Raw genomic sequence first — 17,051 nt, 5'->3', positions numbered from 1 at the left:
TCTCCGTATGGAAGAAAATCAACCGGGAGAGAGGGTCAGGAAGTTAAAAGCAATCCCTGCAGAAGTCAGTGGTGTTATAAATGTCATACTCCAGTGTTTGTGGCAAGCATTTGCCTGGTTCAGAGGGTCCTCTTCAGAAAGCTTTTTTGATTTGCCTCTGTCCATAACAGGATACTACTGTTTTCAATTTTTCTGACAGAATAAACAGAGGTGGAAGAAGTGAGGTAGGATACGGTCTAAATGTAAACTAGGACTGGAGAGCGGGTTGAGTTACTGACAAATAATTCTCCCCTTTGTCACACAGTGAAAAGGCCACATGGTTTTAATGTCTGATTACATATAAATTTGGAAGATCAGCCTGTACAAAGAGGCATCCAGTCTTACCGGGTGGAACAAAATCAGAATCTGTCTCTTGGCACCTACATCTGCAGATCTACCAGGCAATAAATCATAGGAAGTGCAGAGATTTTCTATGACAGAAATCCCCGTGCATTTCATAAAACCATTTCTTGCTCTGTTTGCCACAGTCCAAGAGGACACTTGATAATAAACAGTCCTACTAATTTGCTGCTGTGTGTGTAAAACCTACCTAGTAGTAATAACATGGTTAGGAAATAATCTGTTTGGACCAACAAGAGTCAGCAAGCTGGAGAACTCATGAGATCTTYGCAATTTCCAGATTCCATAAGCGTTCAGAATATACTTCTATAAACAAAGCTATTGCTACAGAGAAGTTAAAACAAACCAACAGATGCTGAAATCCATGGCTTTCACTCCTGTTGTGTTGCACAGGGATCCAAAAATAATTCTCAGTACATGTAATGGTTGAATTTGCTGTAATGGTTGAATTTGCTAGTGGGCCCCAAGCAGAGCATTTACCATCCTAAATCACACTGTGGGGAGAAAAAGCTTCCAAATGAACAGTGAGGGTCCTGAGCTACAGTTAACTAAACGCCATTCTGAAGGTCCCATTTTTTTCACATATTGATCATTGAGTTTTCTGTATTTTCCACCAATGCTTAGCAGTATTCACAAGTTGTCATATACATTGCTATTAAAAAGATGAGAGAGTTACTAGAAAATTACTAGTTCCTTACATCCACTTTTTGCTTTGGTTTTCTCTACATATTATTCTTCTATCAAATTTGCCATCTAGCATTTTCTGGTACTAATTTATTATATTTTAAAATTCTCCAAATCCTAGGAGCCCAAATCATGGAATTTCTAGAGCTGGGWTACCCAGAGCACTGATTAATAAGAAGGGGGGGGGATGGAAAAAGGTAATTATGTAGGTGCACCTTCAATTTCAAGCASTGCTCTCTTTTCTGAGGAGAGACAGGGTTTACATTACAGCTGACCTCAGAGGCTCATTCCTGRATGTTTCACTGCAGGCACTGAAACCGAGGTGCGAGGTCAGAAGCAGCTCTGCCTCCGTGATGGTGAGCCACTGCCAAATCTGGTGCCACTGACAGAGATTTGAACTGACACCAAGTTACCGTGTCTTTTAAATTAATTTGGCATTCGACAGCAAGAGGGTTGGTCATCACTCTCCTGTAAAGCAAATGCAACAGCCTGGCAGCCACACTGAAGTCTGTGGTGTTTTTCTCTGTCAGTCTGGTTTCTCGACGTTYGTTTTCTAAATATGCCTCCTTTTTTATTAAGTTGCTCCGTTGGTACTCCAGGTGGCCGCAGTGATGCTCCTACCCAGAATATGGGTATGSGCACGAGGCCTCCTCCTGGTCCTGACCGTGCAGTTTGCTCCATGAGCCAAGACACTGTGTGATTAGAAAGAGCAGACTTGAGGGTAACATGAGAAGAACCTGTATTTCTCTGATTAAGAACATTGACCAAGCCTGTGATGAGATGTAGCTCTGACCATGGTACTTCTGCCGCCAATCTGCTCTCTTTAAGCGAGCAGTTCCTCAGGGGCCCATATCTTACCTTCTCTCAAAATCAGGAGAGGAAAAAGCACTATAAACAGCACTGTAATTAGAACTATTACTAGGGAAAATGGAAAAAAAGGTTAACTGAGTTTCTGTGACCATTAAGATGCTTAAGGGTATGTTAATTAGAGGCAGGACAACTCACAGGTTTAAACTTAAATATATATTTAAGCATCTGTCTGGATTACAGCCTGTATCTTCAGCCTCTCTGGGATACTTGGAGTACCTTGGTGGTACTTACAACATTTTGTGATACAAARTTCTGGCCAGGAAAGACTTGCTTGAATCTTTAGCTTGTTTTGCAAACAAGTCAATGAAGAAACTTAGATTTCTACAGTTTTCCATCAGTGTGAATGTAGGAGGGCTTTAAATAAATCACAGTAAACAGCAATATACTAAGTAGCCTATTTCTTTAGTCATCTCAACTTACACATCTTAGTTGGTTCTTAAAAAAAGGCAACAAGCAGTAATTATGCAGAATCACTCCTTTTTTTGGTAGAGGACAGCATCTTTTCATACAGAACAAAAACATCGTACCGATCAGCCACCCACACGTTTTCTTTAAAGTGCTCATAAATTGGATCAGCATTTGGAAAGCACAGCAAGTACTAGCATTTAAGTGATATTATAAAAACAGGCAAGCTGCGGTGGCAARTATGTATCCTTCATTTGTAGGTTAGCTTCCCTGTGCACGCAGGGTGTTACAAGACACTGCCTGGCAATACAGGAATGTGATTTTCACTGGAATTTTGCAACTAGAAATCACCTCTTCCTTAACATACAGGAAAAATGCAGTTAAGCTTCCCCTCTCCCCAGGACTAGCTATTCATGGAGCAGCTCCTCAGCTTTCCTCTCATTAGTTAGCTGTTTTCTGAGCCCAACATCTGCCTCTCCCAGCGGAAGAGGTTCGCCACCAGCCCCTGTGCGCAGTCTACCTCTYGGCCCTCCCACGCTCCAATTTAAATGGAATTGGATCCTGATATGCCTTGGGAACTGCTACAGTTACTGCTGTGCCGTATCCTCTCCTCATCCCAAGTGACTGGCAAGTTCACTGCTTTATCAGTGCTATGCATCCTCTGCTACGGAGGAAAGAGAAATTAAAAAGGAAAAGACTATAGTAAGATTTGCTTAGCTCCAGATCGTGCAGTTGTTGCTTCATCCTTTTACATATGCAATGCAGTTTTTTGAAAATAAGCATGGGTTGTTTTTCCCACCTTGCAGCGGTATTTCAGACAAAAGTCACTTTGCACAGAGAGCAGAGATTTGTCATTCTGCTCTTCTGGCTCTGGCTCTTTATTATTTCAAATCTGCGTAACATTTACATTCTTCTACATTTTTAATGTAGTCATATTTAAAAACACACATACACAAACTCAGATTTTAGGACAATCTCTTTCTCACAAAAAAGGCTTGTCAAACTTGTCCCCAGAAGCTACCCAATGGGTGGCTACAAAATGAGAATATTTTTGATTCACAAATGGAAATCCTAGTATATAACAAAGCGTTAGCATATAGCAATCGGTCTGAGTCTTCAGCTACCTCACATGTCAAAGATGGGATAGCCATGGGGATACCCATGGTAAAGCAATGGACCTACTACAATCGTTTGGTTTATTGGTTATCCATTAAAGTCTTTGCAATGCCCCCTGGAATAAGTTGGCTCCTAGAGCAGGGAAACACAGAAGGTTTTGAGTGCACTGAAAGCTGTTTTCTGCAGGGACAGAGGGCAAATCAATCCACAGCTGAAATGGTTTAGAGGAGTCTCTTTTAGCYTGTGTACTGCTGTGGTTTGTGTCCTTGGCAGTCTGCCAAAGCTTTTTCGTAAGATATCATCAAAAGTCACAATTCTGATTTCTGTGATCTGTACAGTCTGCCAGCTTAATTGTCACAGGCTACAAGAGACGTGCTAACATGTGCTGTGTGCTACTCATGAACAACCATGGCTTTTTCTTTTTTTTCTTTCTTCTTTTATTTTTTTCCCTTGCAGCACTAGGTGTTCAATCTCGCAGTGTACTGACCTGGAATAGTCTCTTGCATGAGCTTCAGCCTTGCTGCTCTCGTATTCCTTGGTATGAAGATTTGGCCAGCACAAAGCTGCTCAAATTTGCAGTTGGAGGAGCTGCCTCTGCCTCATCTGCTGCAGCAGGGGTGAAGATGCAGGCACAGGGCAAGGCTGCTGGAGGCCCTCGCATGCGGCTCCYGTGTCTTCAGGCACACAGGGAGGATAAAATAAGATAAACTCTTAGAAACGGTAAGGAAGATTGATTGCCAGAGCTGGACTCAGAGAAGGAATAGCCAGGAGGCTAAAAGGCTTCCCAGGGAGCAGAAAAGGCTCCTCGCTCTGCATGCCTGAAGGGTGGCCAGCAGCGACAGGTGGGTTGGTTTTTCCTCATCTCCTCTCAAAAAGCAACACAAATGTTTACACTTCTTACAGAAGAGAGTGGGAACAGCCAGGTATGAAGAATATCCCAATGCCTCTCTTTGAGTTTGTTGGCTTCTCACCCTGCCTGCCAGTTAGAATCTGACATCTGCTTAGAAGATAAAGAAATATACTTAGTATTGCTTTCAGATTTGGAAGACTTTTTAAACAACAGTTTTTCTTGTAAAAGTTAATGAATTTACGTGACTACGGTGCATTTTTTCACCAAATATAAGTTATGATCCTTGCAGTGTGATGCTGGATCCTATCATCTGTCCTTAAGGCAACATCTACCCACTTATTACGCCACGCTATAGATTTGGTCTACTTGGGCTAAGCAGAGACCATGCAATTCATTTCACTCAGAAGTGGAATTTAAAGCAGAGTTGAAAACTGCAAACCTAGAAAATTGATCTTAAAAACCCACTCAAGTCTGTGAAAAGCTCATAAACCTAAGATTAAAGCTTTAAAATAAATGCAAAAGCCATCATCTATTGCATTATGTTTCTCAGTTATACCAATTTAAAATTTTCACACTGAGATAACCAGAGTAACCCAGCTCCGTGTCAGTGATATCTGCTATCCTGATGTCAGCAAGCACAGCAACAACCCCTCTCAGATGGGAGACCAGGTGCCAGCATTAGGTACTGAACTTGGAATCAATTTTCTCTCTCCAAGTGTAACTTTGTGCTTGTACTCTATGAATATATCACCATGTACAGGGATAGCTGTACCCACATTTTGCAGAGGTAAGTAAGATGGAACCATTGACTTAAATTCATTTTTTACAGATGCAGGGTACTTTTGTGCAGCTGTGACACAGCAGGATTGAAGCAAACTAATGCAAAGCATGGAGAAAGCAAAGAYGTTTAAGATTTGTTGTAGTTCCTTACTCTGGAAAGGAAGCTCAGTTTCTTCCTTCCCTCTACTGGCTTCATGAGCAGTTGTTTTATGTATGTTCACCATCATCTTCTCGAAGGATCAGGCTACATGCTGTAACTTCTCACTCTCCTGTCATCCAGGCAAGGAGGCTCGTATTTGCCACCCGTTTTCTCACTCTCCCATATGACAAGGATTTATCTGGTTTTGAAAGTGCCCCTGAATAAACTGGACATGGAATAACCAAGAAAGGAAAAAAGATACAGAGGAATTATGTTATCTTCTGAGTTAATAAAGGTAACTAGGTATTTCCAATAGTGAATAATGGCATATAAATGTAGTCATCAAATATTTACTTGAAATTGGAGGGGAAAGGGAGAGGGAAGAAGAAACATTTTCACAGAAAAGAAAGCCTACTCTAGTAACTAATACTTAATGCTCAGCTGACAGCAGGCTGAGKTATTTGTATTTATTTTTTTAAAAAAGCAAAATGTGAATGCATAAATTCTAATATACCACTGAGGTAGCAGACAAATGCCTTCCTCTACCCTTCCCTTTTTCATCTTATCCTGAATAATATGAATGCATATATGTATTTTTTTTTCCATATCAGACCATTTGAGCCACAAGCTGAAATTCYGTAGCAGTTGACGGCTCCTTCTAACTCCAGGGCTACAAATATGAAGACAGTTCAAGATCACACTCTCAGCAGAGGTAACGCCAACTTGCTCACTGCTGTGACCACTTGTTGGTTTTGGAACAAGCAGAGACATTTAGGCAAAAGTGCTGTGGTTGTCTTGTGCTAACAGCTTGGCTGTCTGGCATGATGCCCTGGCAGCTTTTGATGCCTCGTTATCTTGCAAAAGCAGAACAGCCGCACACGTGGTGCAGTTTCCAGTGAACAAGTCACAGGACTCTGCTCAGAGACATAACTGGCGAAAGACTGTTGAAATGCACTTAGAATTATAATGGCAACTTATCAATGCTTGGAGCAAAATCATCCTTTTACTGATTAATTCACAGGCTCTGTGTGTTTGTGAAATCTTTTTTTTTCTTTTTCTTTTTTTTGTTCTTCCTCTTTTCTTCTAAGGGTGATCTGTAAAAAGGGAATGTTAAGAACAGAGCAGCACAGCCACGAACTTCTGAATTTAGCTCTGTTATCAGATAGATTTCTTGGGAGGCTAAGAGATAAAGGCAAAACATGACTTTTCTCGGCAAAGAACACTTGCTTTGACATGCACAGCTTTGAGAGATAAGCTGCCTCTGCATGTCATCATCTATACACCCATGGTCTTTATAGTACAGCCTAGTCGCTCACCAGCTAGCCGACTCTAAAATGTGGGCACCAGCCCATCTGTGACCACGCAGAAAAGGAAGCTCCTTGGGACTCTTCAGCTGTGTAGAGATTCCCAGGCGCAGGACAGAACAGTTCCAGATGCAACCACAGCCAGCTTTTCTCAGCGAGCAACAGAGAGTGTTTCAACCAGTAGTCAGTATTTAAAGATCCTTTCCTCAACTGCCAGAAAAAAAAAAAGGCTCCAGACCCACGGCACTCATTAGTAGATATTCAGCTGATGGCCTACAGTCTCTTAAAAACTGTACTCTAAGAAAATAGAGGCGATAGGCAGAGGACACTCAACATCAGATAAATTTACATATGGAGAAGAATTTTTCTGTCTGACAGACCTGAATCACACTCTCTGAGAACACACAGCTCCACGTCTTTCCAAAACAAGACACAGCACAGCTTCTTTCAAATAGAGGAGTGACTCACAGGGTGCCACTGTCACCACGTCTGGTCCTGAGTCCTTCAGAAGTCACAGTGACACCCTCTCTTGCTTTGAACAGCAGACAACAAAAGTGAGAGAGATCGTCACACTTCAGGCTGCAGAACAGCACGTGGTTTGTGTTTGTATTTAACCCAAGTGGTACAGCAGCACGGTTTATGTAAGCTCACACAGATGATAATACAAAGTCCCCTACAGTAAACTAAAAAMAGAAAAGAAACAGAAGCAACCCTTTCCCTCCATAAACCTAGGATAAGCAAGAGCTAGACCAGAACAGCTCCCCTGCTAGAAGAGCCCCATATCTGGAAACCTGACCAGTCCCAAGTCTTTGCAGACGACTAACCAACAGAAAAAAATGACAAAAACATCATGTTTTTGAGAAGGCAGATTAGAGACTAAGAGCTTACACAAACCAGCGTTTGCCTTGTCTGGAACAGGAAGAGTGCCAGAAAGAAAAGTCTCCAAGTTTTCCCTGTGGCACTCATCTCCTGCACTGGGAAATCCCTCAGGGCTATACTATGTGCCAATACTATAGTTACCACTAGGTTATTAGAAGTTTCTGGTTTTAAGACGTGATTTTCTTTTCTGGTCCAGCTACGACACAGGACAAATGAACACCCTCCTTCACATTAACTTCTGTCCTGATGAGTGATCTTAGCATATATAGAGGTGTTTGCCATCTTGGGGAAATGAGCTCACCATGCATTTGTCAGCCTTTTGAAGTAATATTTCTGAATAGGAGCGGAGCCCACCTTGCCCTGGCTTCACATAACAGAGGTGAACATTTCTCCATGCAGAAAGCCCTGCTTTGCTCACTGCTCAGGTTACAACTTTTCAGCTTTTACCCTGGCTGAACCTGAACTCATCTGCCATCCCCGCTCATGACAGATGGTTTATGCAACATCTTTCACAATGTGGGCACTGAGCCCTCAGACWTCAGAGAAATATCCAAAGAGTCTCTGGTATCCAGAGACAGCATAAAATACAAAGCCCTCTGCTTTATAACCGGTCACAAGCTTCCCGTCGTGTCCAACATGTAATCTCGCTCTTGCTAAGCTCCTGATCCTTTTCATTTTGGTCCATTTTAGCAATTGACTTCACTTTTTATTCCAGTTACAAATACTGAACATTACATTCTGGTTTCTCCACTGAAAACCCTCTGCTTGCAGACCATTATCTATCAAAGGTAAATTGCCTGCAGATGCCCAGTATATGATTGTGGATGATTAAACAAGCAGGAAGGCAATAGGTTGAGGAATCAGAAATGCTGGTGCTGACGGTGCATACARTCATGGCTTTATTATTGAAGAGAGCAGAACATCAGTCTGAATTTTGAATGCTACACAGCCCCAGATGATTTTACATGTCACAGTAGCTTTCTGCCAGAGTCTCACAGTGGTTTTAGAAATGAAAGGGATCCTTTTCTTCCCAACATTATTTGCAAGAATTATGTCCTTGGTTCTACTTTCCTTACCTCCTTAAAATTCTGGTAATTACTAAATGCTAGAAATATACTTAAGGTTTTTGAAAATAGCAATACCCTGCTGAAAATGTTGCTTGGGGCTCCTGTTCCCTAAATTTGCAGAGTCCCTAAAAATTAGGAATAAATAAATTCCTGGTAAGCTTAGATAAAGCCAACATCCTTCTCAACATCCAGCTCAGGCCCCTTAAAGGTGCGAAGAACAGCAGCTGTCATAGAAAAATCTCTCCACTCACAGCGTAAAAAGAAAGCAAACAAACAACTCTTGCCTCTCTAGGATTAGTGACAGTAATTTCCACAAAACTTGGTCTGCTTGTTACCTCCTCTGACATCCATACAACATGACAAGCTGAGCACAATCAATTCTGCTTTTTGCTGAGTTATGCAGCAGCTGATTTTCTCTGGAACGCATTGGCTGACTGATCACTTTTTCATTTGTTCCTTTTGACATTTTGGGTAGGCAGATTATACTGAAGTCTTCCAAAATAATATTATTAGGCCAAAGACTAAGCCTACGGTCATGGAAGTACCTTTTCTCTAGAGTGCAAGTACTCATTGAAAGTTCATTGGTGGTGACCCAAACAAGATCTTTCATTGTATTTTTTTTTTTTTGGCCTTCAAGTCCTCCTCATGCAACCTTTGAAAAGCCTRTGACAGCACGCAGGTTCGAATGGTACCGCACTAATAAGAATTACAGAGCTTAAATGGATTTTGTAGACTTCTCCATCCAAACTTGTTTCAAAGAAACTGAGGCACAGCCTCATTAAGACGATAAATTGTGCACTGCCATTTGATCACTGTACTATGGCAAAGACAAGGGAAGTAATTTATATTTATGTACTAAAGAACAATTTTGTTTGCCTGCACTGAAAATACCTTAACCGAAAAGACGTCTGGTTAGTGCGAGTAAGATGTTTAGTTTTTCGGCCCATTGGATCAGCCACTCGCTTATTTCTAAAGAGAAATTTAAAAGAATTTTCTTAGAGTTTTACAGTCCAGAAGGAGGGGACTCAGAACTGCAGTTGCAAGAAGCAGCTGTACATACGGAAAGGAYATTTGCTAAGATCTGAACAGGATTACTTTTTTCTTTTTGCCAATAATTAACCTCAATAAACTGCAGGATTTTTCCAAGTTTGTAAAACTCAGACAAAAGTGATGCAGCATTATTAATATGAGAAGACAAACACTGTATTAGGATATGAAGCATGGTGTATGTCATGCACATAATCTGAAACTCACAGTTCACTGCTGACTCCTAATGAGGTTTTGCAATTGTGCCAGAAGGTTTCCCCAACAAGGGAGTACAAATCTGAGCTGTTTATCACTTACTAATACATAAAACAACTGTTAGACACAGCTTCTTCAAAAGATAATATTGTAATATGAATTTTGACAACCATAATCTTGGGATAAACAATATGGAACATAATGCGCTTAGCAGCCATAACTTCCATTTGACATGAATGCAATAACCCTAACTCAGGTCTGAACCAGAAAACAAGTAACTATGACATTTTCTGCCAGTCAGTCCAGGAGACAAAGTTAGATGGAGAGTACTCCTCTCCATTTTGAAAAAAAAAATCTGAACCTCTTGAGACATGCTGAGTTGGGTGCAAAGAAATATGGTTTTAATGAAGTCAATACAAATGCCTCATGAGAAGCTATGGACACATAGTGTGATTTTGCCTACCTATATAAATCCCCTCCCCTGCTTTTTTGGCCCCAGACAATCTCTCAATGTTTCAAACCTTCCTGCCAGCCCCTCCAGACTTCTTGCTCTTGCTGCAGTTCCTCCRGTTTGCTACTGTGGAGGGAAATTAAATGAACCTCAGCTCTGGAGGGGTGCACGGCAGAAGCAGATACAAGGCAAATATGAAGAAAGCACAGAAAGTTGCCAGTGGTTTTATATGCTTTGTTAGGCATATAATAGAAGATTGCAGATAGCAGTCCAACCTTTAGCTTGAAAGGTCCTGTGAGAACAGTCATGAACGACGGTTTATCAACTGTCCTGAAAATGCACAAATCAGAAAAGTGACACTAATGGCTGTGATAAATTGTTACCTAAGGAGACTACCAGAAACTAGTTCAGGATCAGAGCCTTCAATGACCGTACAATGTACTTTATACACCTAGGACAAATCAATCTTTTTTTAATAAACATATTTTGCAGCCAAGTAGACAGCTTAAGTAAACCCTCATTGCTATGCATCAGTTACTGAGCTTTTCAGTAAACCACGAGCTTTGTTAATTAAAAAAACCAATACCCACAGAACCAGTCTGCAAGAATTACCTTGAGTGGTTCAGGTAACAGCAGTGACGTCCTACCTACTGCTGCAGTTGCCAGAGCACATTAGAGCCCTCTTTCCAAGAGAAGCCTGCAAGAGGCCACTACTTCTGCCTTGTCCTCCACGTTTAGCTTTTTCTCTGACCTGTAGGTGSGTGTTGTGCTGTGCCTTGGGGACCTTGTTTGTTGTGCTCCTGCCCAGGGRCCTGTTGGATGTTGCTTGCCCCGTGGCAAGAGAGCGCTGGTGCATCCCAGGCCGTACATCAGCGGCGAGGCCCCGCGTGCGGGAGGCAGCCGTGCATCCAAAGCACTCCTGACTCCCAGGCCAGACGTAGCCTCTTTCCACCTTCCAGCTCATCTTCTCGCTAGTCTTCTGWCTTTTTATAGCATACATTTCTTGTCTTTCTTCTCCTCTACTGTTGTTCTCTCTGTGTCTTCATAGAAGGTTGCCTGGAGTTTGAAGTGTACGTGTTGAGGAAGCATCCACGTAGAGGGCTACAGTATATCCCTGCATGTATATTCCTTATACAAGAGGTATAAGGAATATACTCCTTGCTTTGTCCCATGSGAACCAAGATAAAAGTCAGATGCTATAAAATCCCATTACCTAGAAATGCAAAAGGCCATATTTTCAAAAGCTGCTGCATGTGTCTGAGGTGTTCTTACATGTTTAACTTTAAAAACCAGTTAGAAAAATCACTTTTGTAGACTGTCTGTTACATTTAAATGTCAATTATGAGAACAGATCTAGCTACTCATTTCACTAAGAAAAGAGTCTGCACATAAATATTTAAGCTTTCAATTGCATTTTTTATTAAAAACAGTCATATCTATGGGGCACTAAGGGACTCACTCATTCAATGAACTTCTTAAGGAACAAATCCTCTGTTTGAATAATTGCAAACAAAATAAATTTTCAGTACAGGCCACAAAGTTCTAATAGCCTAAACATTAGAAAACACTGAAAAACCTGCATAAGAAAGCAATCTTCATGGAGAGAGGTAACTTAAGATTCAGCACAAATGTTTCTCTCTTACAGTTAAACACATCTTAGTGAAATTTGTAATTGCCCCATTGTAACATTATGTTGATTATTTTGGCAGAATGAACAGTCTTTTGAAACCACATAGTCCTGAAATCAAAACAAAGCGAACAAACAAAAAAAAAAACCCTCCAACAACAAAAAGAAAAAAAAAAGATGAAAAGCTACCATTTGATCCCATAGTAAAGACAAGTTCCATCACAATCTTTGTGTGGTAACCAGATAGAAATAAACTTAGATAAACTATTGGATCTAACCTTCAACTGCCAGCCTTTAATCAAAGGAAGATTTGAAAACATTTTAGGCCGAGTATCTAATATTCAGTGGTTTACAGAATGCTTTCATTAACTCCAGCAATGTCTTTAATATGCACTTCTAATGCATAAGAAAACATATAAATATCAAAGTGGGAAAATTGGAACCTAATGCTAACTTCTTTTCATAGTAAGGAGTAGGAACTATGTTTTGGATAGAGTGATTGAAAGAAATTTATAATCTCAAATGTTGCTGTGCAAAATAGGTGTATAGTAACTGAACCATAGCAGCAGATCACATCAGGGTGATTTCTCCCACTTCTTACTCTTCTGGAGTCCAGTTCTTACATGCTAGGACTCCAAATCCAGCAAGGATCATTGGAAGACTTTTTCATTTGTGAGCCAGATCAGTCTAGTAGATAGGGAGCAGAGTATGCTGTAAATCGACAGGGTGAATAAAAGGTGGAAAATATCTGTGATAAAGGGGATCTTAATTACTCAATTTCTTAATATTTTACTGAATTCTGGGCTTGTGTTTTGAGCTAGAACTTCAGTTTTGAATTTTAGGCAAGATAATCTCAAGAAAATAAAAGTAGACCTTAAGATTCACACCAATGAAATTCCTCTATATTTTGGAAGATTTAAAACTAAGACACACAGCAGGGCCTTAAASAGTCTTTTAATCACTGCTTTTCATACACGAAAAGCGATGATAAAAGTATTTGGGATGAGGAAAAGACTATTGTAAACTTCCACAAGGACAGCTCAGGAAGGTCTGTTTGGAAAGARACCCAGGATAGATGTTTTCTATCAAGAAAAATGCCCTAATTATTTGATTATCATAAAAAATCAAGTCAGAACCAGACTTACCTCTTTGAAGGGTATGGAGAAGTAATGCAACACAGGACGCGGCTCAAGATAATGAACAGCTCCCTCTCCCTCTGCATGTTAATACCTATGATACACATTCCTCTTCCTGACGGCAATTACTTAACCTATTTGAAACTATATTGGCTTTGAAAGAGCCAAAAAGGTTGTTCCTGGAGAAYCCACCCAGCGCTTAGCACTATGACTGCTGCCCTCTGCTGCAAGGCAGACTTCTGGGAATGCAGTCGGTGTCAGTTAAATACTTCATACACACACAAATCACGGGTGACCTGATGCAGAGAGATGCTAATCAGTTCATGCTCAAAATTAGCACTCTACAGAAAAACACAACTGCTTTTATACTTGGGGAAAAAGTAGTTTCACTGGAAAATTATGTAACAGATGCTGGAATTATTTATGCTCAAGAAATGATTCCCAGCTTTTTAAGTTTCTTGGCATCTGTGACTTGTTTCATGTCTATGTTGCTATCATTAAATATTTTTATAGGTCCTCGCAACTTGGGAAGCATAAGCCTTGCAGATAAAAACCAAAATAGAATTGAAAGTCTATACATCTGGTTTATGTTCTGTAGTATTGAATATTCACATCTGAGCAAAAGGCCCAAATGACCAAAATAAACCATCATTATTGCAGAGGTTAACTGCATTTTATCTTTTGGATTGTAGATATCTGCAACAGAAATATCAAGATTTGTCTGCATGAAATGTGAATGGAAATGTCTGGATGTGAAAGCACCAGAAGAAACAACAGACAGCAAGCGTTGGAAATAATATCATTTAGGAGTAGATAACTGAATACTTGATAGACACACTCAAACCTGTAAACAGAGGAATGTGTCACCATCAGGAGGCAGCTCTTCTCGTCTAGATGTACACAAGATGATGGAAACAAGGCTACATCATACGTGCTATTTTGACTCCTGTCTTCCCAATAGGAAGTCTAATTATAGCATTAAAGATACCCCAAACAAAAAAATAAAGACAATGGGCAGCAGCTATGCCAAAGATTAATGGAAGATGAGATAAGCAAGTTTCAGAAGTGAAAGATCACCTCATGGTAACTGTTGAATGCTAACAGGGATTTAAAGCCTGTCCAAAACCCAGATTTATGTCACCAATTGAGAATGGCCCCAGAGATACAGTGAGGACCCAGAAGCTGATGTCCTGGTTGTCTGCATTGCTCACTACTGATCCTGGCCCAACCCCCTGCATACCCATATCTGGGTTTCTGTGAGTGTATGGGCATGAATTAATGAAAACTATGAGACAGTAAGTGAGACTGAAATCCATTTTGTTTAAAGTAAGTATCTCTTTCTTCTTCCATAAGGTCTCACACAGTTTTCTTACATTAACTCTCTCCAAGATTTCTGGTAATAGGTGATCTGTTCTGTTTGAAATGGAAAAAGTGACAACCTCCCTGTACTAAGGACACTAAATAACATGCACTTACCTGATGCCAGCTGAATACACAAGGCATTAGTGATCAACAGTGAGGAACCTCTGCTGCTGGAGACACTTGTGCTAATTACTCCCCCCCTTCCCCGTCTTATCCGCAGCAGAAGCAAAAAAGAAGTGGAATCGATCTCTTAAGTGCCTTGCCTGAAAAACAACCTTTAAGGAGAAACTACTTTAATTAAACCAGGATAAGCAGCAGCATTTCTTCAGGACAAAACTGCACACCCATCAAAAGGAGCATCTGTTTCTCAGTTACTGAGTTCCTGGTAATTAAGAACAGAGGATGAGGAGGTCTGGTGGGAAGGGACAGAGCAAGGCTTAGCTGCACTGTCGTCCACAAAAAGAGGGCAGAGTGATGAGCAGAGAGTTTAGCTTGGACAAAGAAGACTGACATGAACCTGAAAGGAAGATCTGGGAATCACTTAACATTCTTGGGAATCACTGACCTTTTGGGAATCATTTGCAGTTACATGGCAGAGGACTTACGAACAAGATTAAGATGCAGATGAAAGAGAGACAGCAGCCAAGGGATTAAATTCTCCAAGACTCACAGAGGAAAGCTGGAGAGGGCATGGCTGAGAGCAATCCAAGGACAACTCAAAGAAGAATTGAGAAGTAATGAGACAAGCCAAGAGAAAGGTTGTTTTCTTAGAGCTCAGGAGAACAAACAACTGCCAAAAAGACTTGCTGGATCATGTCAAGGTGATCGCTGATCAAAGAGGGAGAGAAGGGCGGGATCTGGAGTTTGTTCACAGAGACAATCCCAGGGCAGGGCAGGAACCATCCTGAAGCTTCAACAGCATCCAGTGGCTGGGCAGGAGGCAGTGGGATTGGCTACTGCCCAGCCAGGGTTTGCATAGTGCACTTTCAGGAAAGGACAGAATTTGCAGCTGTCTGTTGTTAAATAGTTTTCTGTTGAAATTATTGCATGTGTATGGATGCCTGAGGGCATCCCTGGAGAGTAGGGACAGCACATCCAAAATGAAAAAGTCCATTTAAACAGAAACATCGTTTGACAGCTCAAGAGAGCAATCCATTTCAAAGTAATCTATGTGTACATTTTCACAGCAGTTCTCCTTTCTACAAAAATACAAAAGCTATTAGGCTGCCTCTATTTTTAATAGAATGCACAAAGCAATGCACAGTCATTGGAGAAACAGGTGTAAATGTGAAATAACTTAAAGAAACCTTAGTAAGAGCAATTCAGCATGTATGACATTTGTTTTAAATACAACAGCATGTTTGGATTTTTAAGAGCTATGCATTAAAAAATGTGAATAGGAGAAATGTATTTCAAGTATTTATTCTCACTATCATTTTAAATTGTATCCTTTAAGGGCTTTTAAAAGTGTAGGCCTGTCAAGTATACTCCAAATTGAGAATTAAATGTTTGTTTGGAAGAGCTGGATATTCAATCATCATAACAATGTCTGAAATTCATCACCGTGGCAAGGCAAAAAAATAAGACTTGGCCCTGACATCATTCAGAATTAGTGCTGATAATTTGTCTCATCAGAAAGTATGAAGTACAAATGGACATGGTACAGRTGTCACCCACAAGTTGGATGGAGCTGGAGTGTATATATAGCATGTATGTATGTGTGTGTGTATATATATGTATGTACACACACACGTGCACACATGCACACACACACACATACGCACTTATATACAGCTACATAATAGAAACATTCAGGTCCAGTTATACAAATTAAGTTTTTCCATCTGACTGAGCCAAAGTTTTAGACTCTACATGAGCTGGAAGAAGCAAAGAAGGAATTGTCTCTTCTGAGACAATTTGTGCTGGGTAGCACAAATATCTGCTGTATGCAAGTGATTTGGGGGCTTGAGGGCCACTAAAAAATGACAGACACAGAGCAGCTAAATCCCAGTGAGGTCACCTGCCATACCTTCAGCAGGCTACACAATAGAAATACAAGTAATGTCATGTTAAACTGATACAGCGAACTGATATAGTCACCTCTCTGTATGCAAAGCCCAAGCAACCAGTTGCATTCAGGCCATCAAATCTAAATGAGAGGACTCTGGAAAAAGATATGTTCTGTGGGGCTCCAGGATGAAAACCATGCCCTTGGAAGCAAAGCAGCTCCCACGAGCAATGTGTTTTCATCCACAGAAGGTGCAATTACTTCTAGCATAGACATCTCCTTCCATTTGGTTATTATTCCTTTCACAGCGATCAGTGGATGGTGAGGCTGTTTGGACTATTTTCTAGCTACTATACCTTTAATTTCACAGAGATCAGAATGCCCAAACTCTTTAGCTGTATTTTTTTTTTTTGAGTTATTCTCACAATGTATTGTTACTGATGGAGCCAATTTTTTGTTAATGGTTATAAGCTCCCATTTAGTGTGCTCTTGTATGTGCTGCTTCACTCTCTGTTAATGATGTTCTCTGTATCAACTCTGTTTTTCAGAATGGCTCTGCTACTAACAGCACGGGCACATTTCCAGGCCTAGGGAGAGGAAGAGTACGAGGGAATCACGGCTATTACGGACCTGCAGTTACAGAGGAGGAGCTGTGACAGCAGATGTCCACAGAGCCCCATCAGGTTTTATGCCTTTATTTCTCTTCCCCTGTTTTTTCTCTTTCTGCAGACT

This window comes from Rhea americana, unplaced genomic scaffold, assembly GCF_003343005.1.
Source record: "Rhea americana isolate MKP2758 unplaced genomic scaffold, rheAme1 scaffold_117, whole genome shotgun sequence".
Classification (NCBI taxonomy): domain Eukaryota; kingdom Metazoa; phylum Chordata; class Aves; order Rheiformes; family Rheidae; genus Rhea; species Rhea americana.
Note: the sequence above shows the minus strand (reverse complement) of the source record.